The following is a 12,453-nucleotide window of genomic DNA, read 5'->3' as shown; positions in this document are numbered from 1 at the left end:
GTGTTAAAAGTTGTGGTTTTGATATTAAGCTTTGGTCAACTCACAGGGCAGTTCAAAGTGCTTCACACAACCAGCAGGAGGCCGGTCCATGTTTAGTCCTGACTCTGGCACCAGCAAGAGGCCGGTCCATGTTTAGTCCTGACTCTAGCACCAGCAGGAGGCCGGTCCATGTTTAGTCCTGACTCTGGGCACCAGCAGGAGGCCGGTCCATGTTTAGTCCTGACTCTGGCACCAGCAAGAGGCCGGTCCATGTTTAGTCCTGACTCTAGCACCAGCAGGAGGCCGGTCCATGTTTAGTCCTGACTCTGGGCACCAGCAGGAGGCCGGTCCATGTTTAGTCCTGACTCTGGCACCAGCAAGAGGCCGGTCCATGTTTAGTCCTGACTCTAGCACCAGCAGGAGGCCGGTCCATGTTTAGTCCTGACTCTGGGCACCAGCAGGAGGCCGGTCCATGTTTAGTCCTGACTCTGGGCACCAGCAGGAGGCCGGTCCATGTTTAGTCCTGACATTGGCACCAGCAGGAGGCCGGTCCATGTTTAGTCCTGACTCTGGCACCAGCAGGAGGCCAGTCCATGTTTAGGACACATTTTCACTGCGTATCATCTGACCTAACGGCAGCATGTAGAGCATGAAGAGAAGGGGTCCCAGGACTGACAATTGGGGCACCCCACAAGTCAGGGGCATGTGGTCTGAGACACAAAGTACTTCCTGTCTTCCAGATAGGACCTTAACCAGTTTAGGGCGGGGCCAGTGATGCCCACCCAGTCCTCTAGTCTCTGTAAGAGGGTCCCATGATCGACAGGGAAGTAAAAGTGAAAGTATCCATGTAAAAATAACACTGTTTACGATGGACTCTTATTTTAAATCAGTCCAATTTGAAGTAGAAAAAGCTTCAGTTGTAGTCATCTGGACTCAGTTTGAAAAAATAGACGTTTCGACTCTCATCCAAGAGTCATTGTCAATAAAAGAATTTAGATCGAGAACTCCGATATTACTCCGATATTAATACTGTTCTGTGGTAAGACCCGCCCATTGGGCGGAGCCTTCCTGGAGTAGAAAGAGTTGTTTGTTTCAACAGAAACTCCCCCCTTGTATCTACCGAGCCTATTCAGAATTTTAATGGCCTATTAGAATCCTCTTTGTCTTTGTGAGACCCTGGCTCAACCACCCTGAGTACCTGATTAGCATCTAAATGTCCTGGTCCTGGTCCTCTACCTTTCCAGGGGTTCAGCATCCCATTATAGATACCAGGAAGATTGAATCTGAGCCCTCCATTTCTGTTTAAAGAAGGTCTTTCTTTTTTAACAAAAATAGCTTCCTTGACTCCTCTTTCAAACCATCTTTTCTCCCTGCTTAAAACCTTCACATCACCGTCTTCAAACGAGTGATTAGAGGCTTCAAGATGGAGATGCACGGCACTCTGAGGTCCTGAACTTGTATTTCTTCTGTGCTGATGAAGCCTCTTGTGTAGAGGCTGTTTGGTCTCACCTATGTACCGTTCTTTACAGCTTTCTTCACTGCATTGGATCGAATAAACTACGTTGCTCTGTTTTTGAGTCGGCAACTTGTCCTTTGGGTGAACCAGTTTTTGTCTTAAAGTGTTTCCTGGTTTAAAATAAACAGGGACATCGTGTTGTCTAAAAATTCTCTGCAGTTTTTCCGACAGGCCAGACACATAAGGGATAGAAACACCCTTCCTTCTCTGTTCAGTTTCACTTTTGTCCTGCTTCTTGGTTCTCTTCACTCTGTTGAGAGCCCAAGCGGGGTAACCACAGGCTGAGAGGGCATTTCGGACATGTTTTTCCTCTTTCTTCTTGCCCTCTGAGCTGGTGGGCACACCTTGAGCTCTGTGTTGTAAGGTTCTGATCACACCCAGCTTGTGCTGTAGTGGGTGGTTGGAGCCAAAGAGCATGTACTGGTCCGTGTGTGTAGGTTTCCTATATCCTTATATTTGGAGTTTTCCGTCCTCTCCTCTGATCGTGGAACAATCAAGACCAAGCGATTCTCCTTAGAGTCTTCTCTTGTAAACCTGATATGTGGGTCCACAGCATTGATGTGATCAGAGAAGGTTTCCAGCTCTTGTTCCTTGATTGTTACAAACGTATCATCGACATAGCGAAGCCACAGTTTTGGGGCTATGCCTGAGAATGAGGCCAGTGCCTTCTTCTCAAAGTGCTCCATGTACAGGTTGGCCACTATGGGAGAGACGGGCGAGCCCATGGCACAGCCATGAATCTGTCTGTAAAATTGTCCCCAGAATTGAAAGTAAGTGGTGTTCAGACAGATGTCCAACAGTTTACATATGTGTTGAGGTGTCAGTTTGGTCCTTTCCTGTAGGGTGGTGTCTTCCTGCAGTCTGATCCTCACTGCTGCTACTGCATCAGAGGTCGGGATGCAGGTGAACAGGGACACAACATCATATGAAACCATGAGGTCATCTGGGTCCAGTTGGAGATGTTTCACTTTATCCACAAAGTTGTGCGTGTTTTCCACATGATGTTCCGAATTCCCCACAAGCGGAGCCAATATAGTTGTTAAATGCTTGGCCACATTGTAAGTGATGGAATCTGTGCTGCACACTATGGGTCTGAGTGGAACATCCTTTTTGTGTATTTTTGGAAGGCCATAAATGCAAGGCATGGCTTCACCAGGATACAGTCTGTAATACAGAGGCCGGTCTATCACTTCCTCTTTTTCCAGCCTTTGTAAACAGTCTATCACTTTCTTCTTGTAGCCACTGGTCGGATCTCTTTTCAAGCGTTCGTATGTGGTCGTGTCCTCGAGGAGGGTGTGGACTTTGGCTTCGTAATCAGCTGCGTTGAGAATCACAGTGCAACGTCCCTTGTCTGCTGGGAGGATGTTGATGCTATGATCTTTTTCCAGTGCTGAAAGTGCTTTTCTCTCTTCAGATGTGATATTTGAAGGAGGTGGTTTGGCACTCTTCAGGGTCGCTGTGACACGTAACCTCAGGTCTGCAGCCTCCGATTCAGACATTTTGTTGTTTCTAATTGCCGTTTCAGTGGCTGTGATGTAGTCCTCTGTAGGGATGTGTTTAGAGGTGACAGAAAAGTTGAGACCTTTAGAGAGCACCTCCTTTTCTGCCTGTGTCAGAACAGGATCTGATAGGTTCTCAATCCAATTGTTTTTGCTGGTCGCTAATTTGTCTGTCTCAGTCCTAATGTCTAGCTCGACCTCACCTGCATTCTTTTTGTTCAAAAGAATGTTGAACTTATTGATTTGGCGTCCTTTGCTCTTCCTGTGCTGTGCTTCTTGTGCTGTCTGTGTAAAATCCAGCTCTCTTTTGAAAGCTTCTTCAATTTGAAATAACATGTGAACATTGTGAACTAATTTAGTCATCGAATAATAGATATCTGAACTATAAACAGATTCTGATACATGGCACATTTTATGACTCGTATAAAAGCAGGAATTACATCAAAATGACATAAAACATGTGAACTTGAAGTGTTTTTGATCAAAAAATAGTTTTATCTGTGACCTTCAGGACGACCTCGAGCAGCCTCTTCTTCACTTCGTCTGGTTCAAGGCGTTTCACGTTCTAAACAACTCATCGAAAGACTAATCGATGAGCAAAATGATGGTCAGCTGCAGCCCTTTAGCTTTCTACACTTTCGACCGACACCTGCACTCGCACACCTGCACTCCTACACCTGCACTCCTGCACCTGCACTCACACACCTGCACACACACACACACACACACACCTGCACTCACACACCTGCACACCTGCACTCACACACCTGGACTCCTACACCTGCACTCACGCACCTGCACTCATACACCTGCTCATGCGCACCTGCACTCACACACCTACACTCACACACCTGCACATGCGCACCTGCACTCACGCACCTGCACTCACGCACCTACACTCACACACCTGCACATGCGCACCTGCACTCACACACCTGCTCATGCGCACCTGCACTCGCGCACCTACACTCACACACCTGCACATGCGCACCTGCACTCACACACCTGCACACACACACCTGCACACACACACACCTGGACTCCTACACCTGCACTCACACACCTGCACAAGCGCACCTGCACATGCGCACCTGCACTCACACACCTGCACTCACACACCTGCACTCACACACCTGCACACACACACACCTGCACACACACACACCTGCACACACACACACCTGGACTCCTACACCTGCACTCACACACCTGCACTCACACACCTGCACAAGCGCACCTGCACTCACACACCTGCACTCACACACACCTGCACTCGCACACCTGCACACGCACACACCTGTACTCACACACCTGGACTCCTACACCTGCACTCACACACCTGCACAAGCGCACCTGCACATGCGCACCTGCACTCACACACCTGCACTCACACACACCTGCACTCGCACACCTGCACACACACACCTGCACACTCACACCTGCACACACACCTGCACCCACACCTGCACCCACACTTGCACTCACACACCTGAACACACACACACCTGCACCGGCACACCTGCACACACACAACTACACACTCACACCTGCACACACACACACCTGCACACACACACACCTGCACACACACCTGCACCCACACCTGCACTCACACACCTGAACACACACACACCTGCACCGGCACACCTGCACACACACACTTGCACACACACACCTGCACACACACCTGCACACACACACCTGCACACACACACACCTGCACACACACACCTGCACTCACACACCTGCACACACACTGCCAAAATAACCATTAGTTTGTACATTTCTTTGTTTAATGACTTGAACACTGTGACGTGCTCAGCATTTGCCCTTTGACCCCGGCGTTGTCCACACACACATTTGCTCTCTGACACTCACATACGTTGGTAGATTTGGAGAGTACATATGTCTTTGCGTCATGTGGTCTCGTGGTGTTTTGGGACAAAGGTTCTGCACACACAGGCTTCAGGTCAGCGTTGTGAACTGTCTCAACTCAGATTGTTGGCTTTATTTTTTATCTTTTTGACCCTCGCGGCGTCACTTACCTTTGTCCCACAAACACACACTTTTACCCCGGTGATGGGCCGTCAACTTTGGCCCACTTTTACTTCATCACTTAGGTCTTTTTTAGTTTCCAATGTTCAAATGTTCAGTTTCCATGTTTGCGTTTGATCAAAAATGATAAAAACCAAGTAAAACAAACACAAACATCAAAACGATTGAATATTGTCAAAATATTTTATTGTAATTTATGCTTTTATTTGGAAGATTATTGTTGCTTTATTATCTTATTTCTGCAGATTTTGACCATTTTCTTAGACCATATTAAAGATGATAATATTGCATATCTTCTCAACTATTTAACAGTTTATTCAGATCAGATTTGTTTGCGAAAACCACAAGACGATAAACCGAGACGAGGGGGCATTTTTACTCTCACACACCTGTGACACTGTCCTGAAGAAGTGTGACAGCAGATGGCGCTGTGGTCCTGCCTCTGTAGATGAAGACAGCGCTAAAGCCTGTGAAGATCAGGACACGACATACATCACATGACCAAGTCTGGTCTGAAAAGAGAGCATTTTAAACATAAAATAGACTAAATAAACACGATCTGACTATTTCAATCTCATCTCAAATCTGACAAAATGTTCAGTTTTTAACTTGATTTGTAACTTTTGAGTTTGAGATTCTGCGAAGTGACACTAACACTTTCCAAACAGGGTCTAAACCAGGTTCAAACAGGGTCTAAACCAGGTCAAAATAGGGTCTAAACCAGGTCCAAACAGGGTCTAAACCAGGTCCAAACAGGGTCTAAACCAGGTCCAAACAGGGTCTAAACCGGGTGCAAACAGGGTCTAAACCAGAACTTGATTTGTGGGGCTCGTGTGGAAATCAGAACATGAAGGTCACGACTCTCATGTTTCTCACACACACACACACACACAAACACACACACACAAACACACAGACAGACAGACAGACACACACAGATGCGCGCGCACACACACACACACACACACACACACAGACAGACAGAAAGACAGACAGACAGACTCACACACACACACAGACACACACACAAACACACAGACAGACAGACAGACACACACACACACACAGACAGACAGAAAGACACACAGGCACACACACACACACAGACAGACAGAAAGACACACAGACAGACAGACTCACACACACAGACACACACACACACGTACACAGACAGAAAGACAGACAGACAGACAGACAGACAGAAAGACAGACAGACAGACACACTCACACACACAGACACACACACACACACATACACACAGACAGACAGACAGAGAGAGAGACACACACACACACACACACACACGGTTTTAACTTTAAATAAACATTGTAAAAGTCACACGTTTTGACTTTTCATTCCTCACATTTTGTGAGTTTCCCCATTGAAAAGCTGCAACACGTCCCTTTTCTGGCCTTGATCTTCATGGAGATGACCCACAGTGGCATGAAAGACATCTCCATGGAGATGAGCAGGTCACCAGACCACAGGTCAGAGTGGAACCAGGACTAAACCAGGACTAAACCAGGACTAAACCAGGTCTAAACCAGGACTAAACCAGGACTAAACCAGGTCCAAACCAGGTCTAAACCAGGTCTAAACCAGGACTAAACCAGGACTAAACCAGGTCTAAACCAGGTCTAAACCAGGACTAAACCAGGACTAAACCAGGACTAAACCATGACTAAAACAGGACTAAAACAGGACTAAACAAGGACTAAACCATGACTAAAACAGGATTAAAACAGGACTAAACCGGGACTAGATCGGGACTGAACCGGGACTAAACCAGGAATAAACCAGGTCTGAACCAGGAATAAACCAGGTCTAAACCAGGACTAAACCAGCCTGTGAGCTCCCTCTAGTGACTGTTTTATAAACTCACATTTAGTCAGGTCTAAACACAAACTCACTGTCACAGACAAAAGCTTTATTAAATCCAATGATCCAGGATGACTTAAGTTTAATTTTCATCAATAATACTCTATATACACTACTACACACTACACACTATTTATGAATATTTTCAATGTGAAGGCGTCTAAATAGAATATTTACTGTGTATATATATGAACATCAGAAATTATTGATTCTTTTTCGACGTTTTCCTTTTATGATAAAAACCCTTTGACGTGTGTTTTTGAAGTTAATGATAACGATGATTAAAACACGATTCTTTATTTTAATAGTCGCCACGAGGGCCTAACTCAGGGGCCAAAGTATCACACATTACGTTTACGTGGCTCCCTCTGCTGGCCGGATCGTGCTGGTGTGTTCACAGACTCGACCACGTGGAGTTCAACAAAGACTAAAGACAGAAGATGGACTCAAGAGGCGCGAGTGTTCAGCCTGAACACTTCAAAGACTCTTCCAGCCTGAACACTTCAAAGACTCTTCCAGCCTGAACACTTCCACAGACATGATCTGTAACTTTGTCTGGTACTGAAGGCTTGGTCCATCCAGTTAGGTTTAATGCCACACTGTGGAACATTCCAGAGATGAAAACCAAGTAAACGTTCAAGTGTTTTTTTTTCTCTGACTTTTCTGATACTCCAGACCAGGTTCTAGACCAGGCTCAGGACACCAGGCTCTAGACCGGGCTCCAGACCAGGCTCCAGACACCAAGCTCCAGACCAGGCTCTAGACACCAGGCTCTAGACACCAGGCTCCAGACACCAGGCTCTAGAACAGGCTCTGGACCAGGCTTTAGACCAGGCTCTAGACCGGGCTCTAGACCTGGCTCTAGACCAGGCTCCACACACCAGGCTCTAGACCGGACTCCAGACACCAGGCTCTAGACCAGGCTCCAGACCAGGCTCCAGACACCAGGCTCTAGACCAGGCTCCAGACCAGGCTCCAGACCAGGCTCCAGACACCAGGCTCTAGACCAGGCTCTAGACCAGGCTCCAGACCAGGCTCCAGACCACCCAATACTCCATATTCTAATTCATCTTAATTCCAAAGCAGCAGTTTGGATTTGGCACATTTCTGGATACATCTTTAGATACGATCAGTGGATGTTTGGATTATTGGTAACAAGGAAATACTGCAGTTGATTGTGTAAAAGTCAGACATGTTGGCTCAGGCTGCAGATTACTCACCAGATCATAATGTTTGTACAAATGTGTTTACGTCATCACTGAGCACGTCCAGCCTCCAGCCTCCAGTGTCCAGCCTCCAGAATCTAGACCTGGCTCTAGACAGGGATCCAGACTTGGCTCTAGACCTGGCTCTAGACAGGGCTCCAGACTTGGCTCTAGACCAGGCTGCAGACCTGGCTCCAGAACTGGCTCTAGAGCAGGCCAAGACCAGGCTCCAGACCTGGCTCTACACCTGGGTCCAGACCTGGCTCCAGACTTGGCTCTGGGGCAGGCTCAAGACCAGGCTCCAGACTTGGCTCAGGAGCAGGCTCAAGACCAGGCTCGAGACACCAGAATCCAGACCTGGCTCCAGACATTGCTCTAGACCAGGCTCCAAACACCAGGCTCCAGACATCAGGCTCTAGACACCAGGCTCCAGACCAGGCTCCAGACCTGGCTCAAGACCAGGTTCCAGACCTGGCTCCAGACTTGGCTCTGGGGCAGGCTCAAGACCAGGCTCCAGACTTGGCTCTGGAGCAGGCTCAAGACCAGGCTCGAGACACCAGAATCCAGACCTGGCTCCAGACATTGCTCTAGACCAGGCTTGAAACACCAGGCTCCAGACATCAGGCTCTGGACACCAGGCTCCAGACCTGGCTCAAGACCAGGTTCCAGACACCACGCTCCAGACCTGGCTCAAGACCAGGTTCCAGACGTGGCTCTAGACCTGGCTCCAGACCTGGCTCTAGACCTGGCTCCAGACCTGGCTCCAGACCTGGCTCCAGACCTGGCTCCAGACCAGGCTCCAGACACCAGGCTCCAGACACCAGGCTCTTGACACCAGGCTCTAGACCGGGCTCCAGACACTAGGCTCCAGACCAGGCTCCAGACACCAGGTTCCAGACACCAGGCTCCAGACCTGGCTCTAGACCGGGCTCCAGACACCAGGCTCCAGACACCAGGCTCCAGACCTGGCTCTAGACTAGGCTCCAGACACCAGGCTCTAGACCGGGCTCCAGACACCAGGCTCCAGACACCAGGCCCCAGACACCAGGCACCAGACCAGGCTCTAGACCACTCAAAACTCCATATTCTAATTTAACTTATTGCACGTTTCTGGATACATCTCTTGATACAAGGAAATACTGCAGTTGATTGTGTAAAAGTCAGATGTGTTGGATCAGGCTGCAGATTACTCACCAGCTCATAATGTTTACACAAGCCTCCAGTGTCCATCCTCCAGCCTCCAGCGTCAGGCCTCCAGTGTCCGGCCTCGAGTGTCCAACCTCCAGCGTCCAACCTCCAGCGTCAGGCCTCCAGTGTCCAGCCTCGAGTGTCCAACCTCCAGTGTCCAACCTCCAGCGTCAGGCCTCCAGTGTCCGGCCTCGAGTGTCCAACCTCCAGCGTCCAACCTCCAGCGTCAGGCCTCCAGTGTCCAGCCTCGAGTGTCCAACCTCCAGCGTCCAACCTCCAGCGTCAGGCCTCCAGTGTCCAGCCTCGAGTGTCCAACCTCCAGGGTCCAACCTCCAGCTTCAGGCCTCCAGTGTCCGGCCTCGAGTGTCCAACCTCCAGTATCCAACCTCCAGCGTCCAACCTCCAGCTTCAGGCCTCCAGCGTCCAACCTCCAGCGTCCAACCTCCAGCGTCAGGCCTCCAGCGTCCAACCTCTAGCTTCAGGCCTCCAGCGTCCAACCTCCAGCGTGCAACCTCCAGCGTCAGGCCTCCAGTGTCCAGCCTCCAGTGTCCAGCCTCCAGTGTCCGGCCTCCAGTGTCCAGCCTCCAGTGTCCAACCTTCAGTGTCCAGCCTCCAGTGTCCAACCTTCAGTGTCCAGCCTCCAGTGTCCAACCTTCAGTGTCCAGCCTCCAGTGTTCAGCCTCCTGTAAAGGGCCCATGGTGAGAAGGGCCCGTGGTGTAAAGGGCCCATGGTGAGAAGGGCCCGTGGTGTAAAGGGCCCATGGTGAGAAGGGCCCGTGGTGTAAAGGGCCCGTGGTGTAAAGGGCCCATGGTGTAAAGGGCCCATGGTGTAAAGGGCCCATGGTGTAAAGGGCCCTCTGTTTAAGGAAAAAAAAAAGAAAGCAAGAAAAAGCTAAATGATCTCCAAGAAAAAACACAATTGCTGGAGGTAAATCATGCCAAGAAAGCGAGTCCTTAAACGCTCCAGGAAATTAAAAATATAAAATGAAGGACCTCACAGGAAGTAGTTAGGTTCCTCAAACAAACCGCTCTTTTTTTACTGATCGATGCGTTGCTATAGCGATTATCGTGACAAGCGCTTCAGTAAAAGACACGAGGAAGATGTTTGTTTTTTAATCTCTGACATTTGATGAATCTTTGTACAAAGGAAATGTGTCATGTGTCGGAGCTTGTTCTGTCAGTACTCAACGTTCAACAAGTTCAAACTCTTCAGTCCACGAGCGTTTCACTAACATGATGTTGTTTAGCTTGAATGAAGATCAAATAATCAAAATCTAGTTGCAAAGAAAAAGTTGATTTATTATTTCAAAATTATGTTTTTTATATGTTTTATGGGAAAAAATTAAATGAAATCCAAATCTGTGTTGGGGTCCTTGATTTGATGATCTGAAACATTTAAGTGTGATAAATGTGTAAATAATAATAATAATAAAAATCATCTCAGGTTTATTTGGTGAGTTTGATTGCATTTGTTTTTAACTTGTTTTAAGATATTTGTTAACTATATATTTGTTATTGCTGATAAGAAAAGACTAGATTAACGTGTTAATTAACATTTGTTCAAGTCCTACACTGTAAAAACAATAGAGGTTTTTCTGTTTAATCTAAACCAACACTGCAAAAAGTCAATTTCAATCTAAATGACTTAATTTAACAAGTCAGTCACATTCCAAATTCAGTCAGACCAAGTCAGAGTTACTCAAATTCAGATTAATATTCTGAATTAATCCAGTGTTATATATCAAAATGTAATGTAATAAACTCAAAAAGTTACTTTATAACAATTATTTATGTTTTTACTGATAGACTTTTTTCATTTATTTTATTTCGGCATTTTTTTTTCTTTCTTTATATTTATTTAATACCTGACGTGTCGTTCCTGAATCCGTCGAGTAGTCCTGGTCTACACTGTAAAACCACGGTCAGATGTCGTTTCACATTTGACTGAAAAATTGTTAGCAAGAATTAAACAAATGCTGTTGTTGTTTTTTTAGAGGAAAACATAATATAAGATGTTTTTTATCATTTGAGTTACTCATGCTTAAAGGAAAAGTTTTAGTGTTTCTGTTTGTGAAAGTGTGGAATGTGAAAGAACTTAAACTGTAGAACATAAACCAGTTTGAATATTTAGTTTATTTATTTATTTGATCTCCCTTCTCTCACCTCTCTCTCTCTCTCTCACCTCTCTCTCTCTCTCTCTCACACCTCTCTCTCACCTCTCTCTCTCTTTCACCTCTCTCTCTTCACCTCTCTCTCTCACTTATCTCTCTCGCTCTCTCTCTCCCCCTCTCTCTCTCACCTCTCTCTCTCTCTCACACCTCTCTCTCACCTCTCTCTCTCTTTCACCTCTCTCTCTTCACCTCTCTCTCTCACTTATCTCTCTCGCTCTCTCTCTCCCCCCTCTCTCTCTCACCTCTCTCTCTCCACCTCTCTCTCTCCACCTCTCTCTCCTCTCTCACCTCTCTCTCTCTCTCTCTCTCTCTCTCCCCCTTCTCTCTCCACCTCTCTCTCGCCTCTCTCCCCTCTCTCTCTCTCTCTCTCTCTCTCTCTCCCCCCTCTCTCTCTCACCTCTCTCTCTCACCTCTCTCCCCTCCTCTCTCTCTCTCTCTCTCTCTCTCTCCCCCCTCTCTCTCTCACCTCTTTCTCTCACCTCTCTCCCCTCCTCTCTCTCTCTCTCTCTCTCTCTCTCCCCCTCTCTCTCTCACCTCTCTCTCTCACCTCTCTCCCCTCCTCTCTCTCTCTCTCTCTCTCCACCTCTCTCTCTCACCTCTCTCACCTCTCTCTCTCTCTCTCTCTCTCCCCCCTCTCTCTTCACCTCTCCCTCTCACCTATCTCTCTCTCTCTCTCTCCCCCCTCTCTCTCTCACCTCTCTCTCTCCACCTCTCTCTCCTCTCTTACCTCTCTCTCTCTCTCTCTCCCCCTTCTCTCTCCACCTCTCTCTCGCCTCTCTCCCCTCTCTCTCTCTCTCTCTCTCTCCCCCCTCTCTCTCTCACCTCTCTCTCTCACCTCTCTCCCCTCCTCTCTCTCTCTCTCTCTCTCCCCCCTCTCTCTCTCACCTCTCTCTCTCACCTCTCTCCCCTCCTCTCTCTCTCTCTCTCTCTCCCCCCTCTCTCTCTCACCTCTCTCTCTCAC

The sequence above is a fragment of the Eucyclogobius newberryi genome, unplaced genomic scaffold, assembly GCF_026437365.1.
Source record: "Eucyclogobius newberryi isolate DKJ021-1_F unplaced genomic scaffold, fEucNew1.0.hap1 SCAF_17, whole genome shotgun sequence".
NCBI lineage: Eukaryota > Metazoa > Chordata > Actinopteri > Gobiiformes > Gobiidae > Eucyclogobius > Eucyclogobius newberryi.
This window is presented reverse-complemented; position numbering follows the sequence as displayed.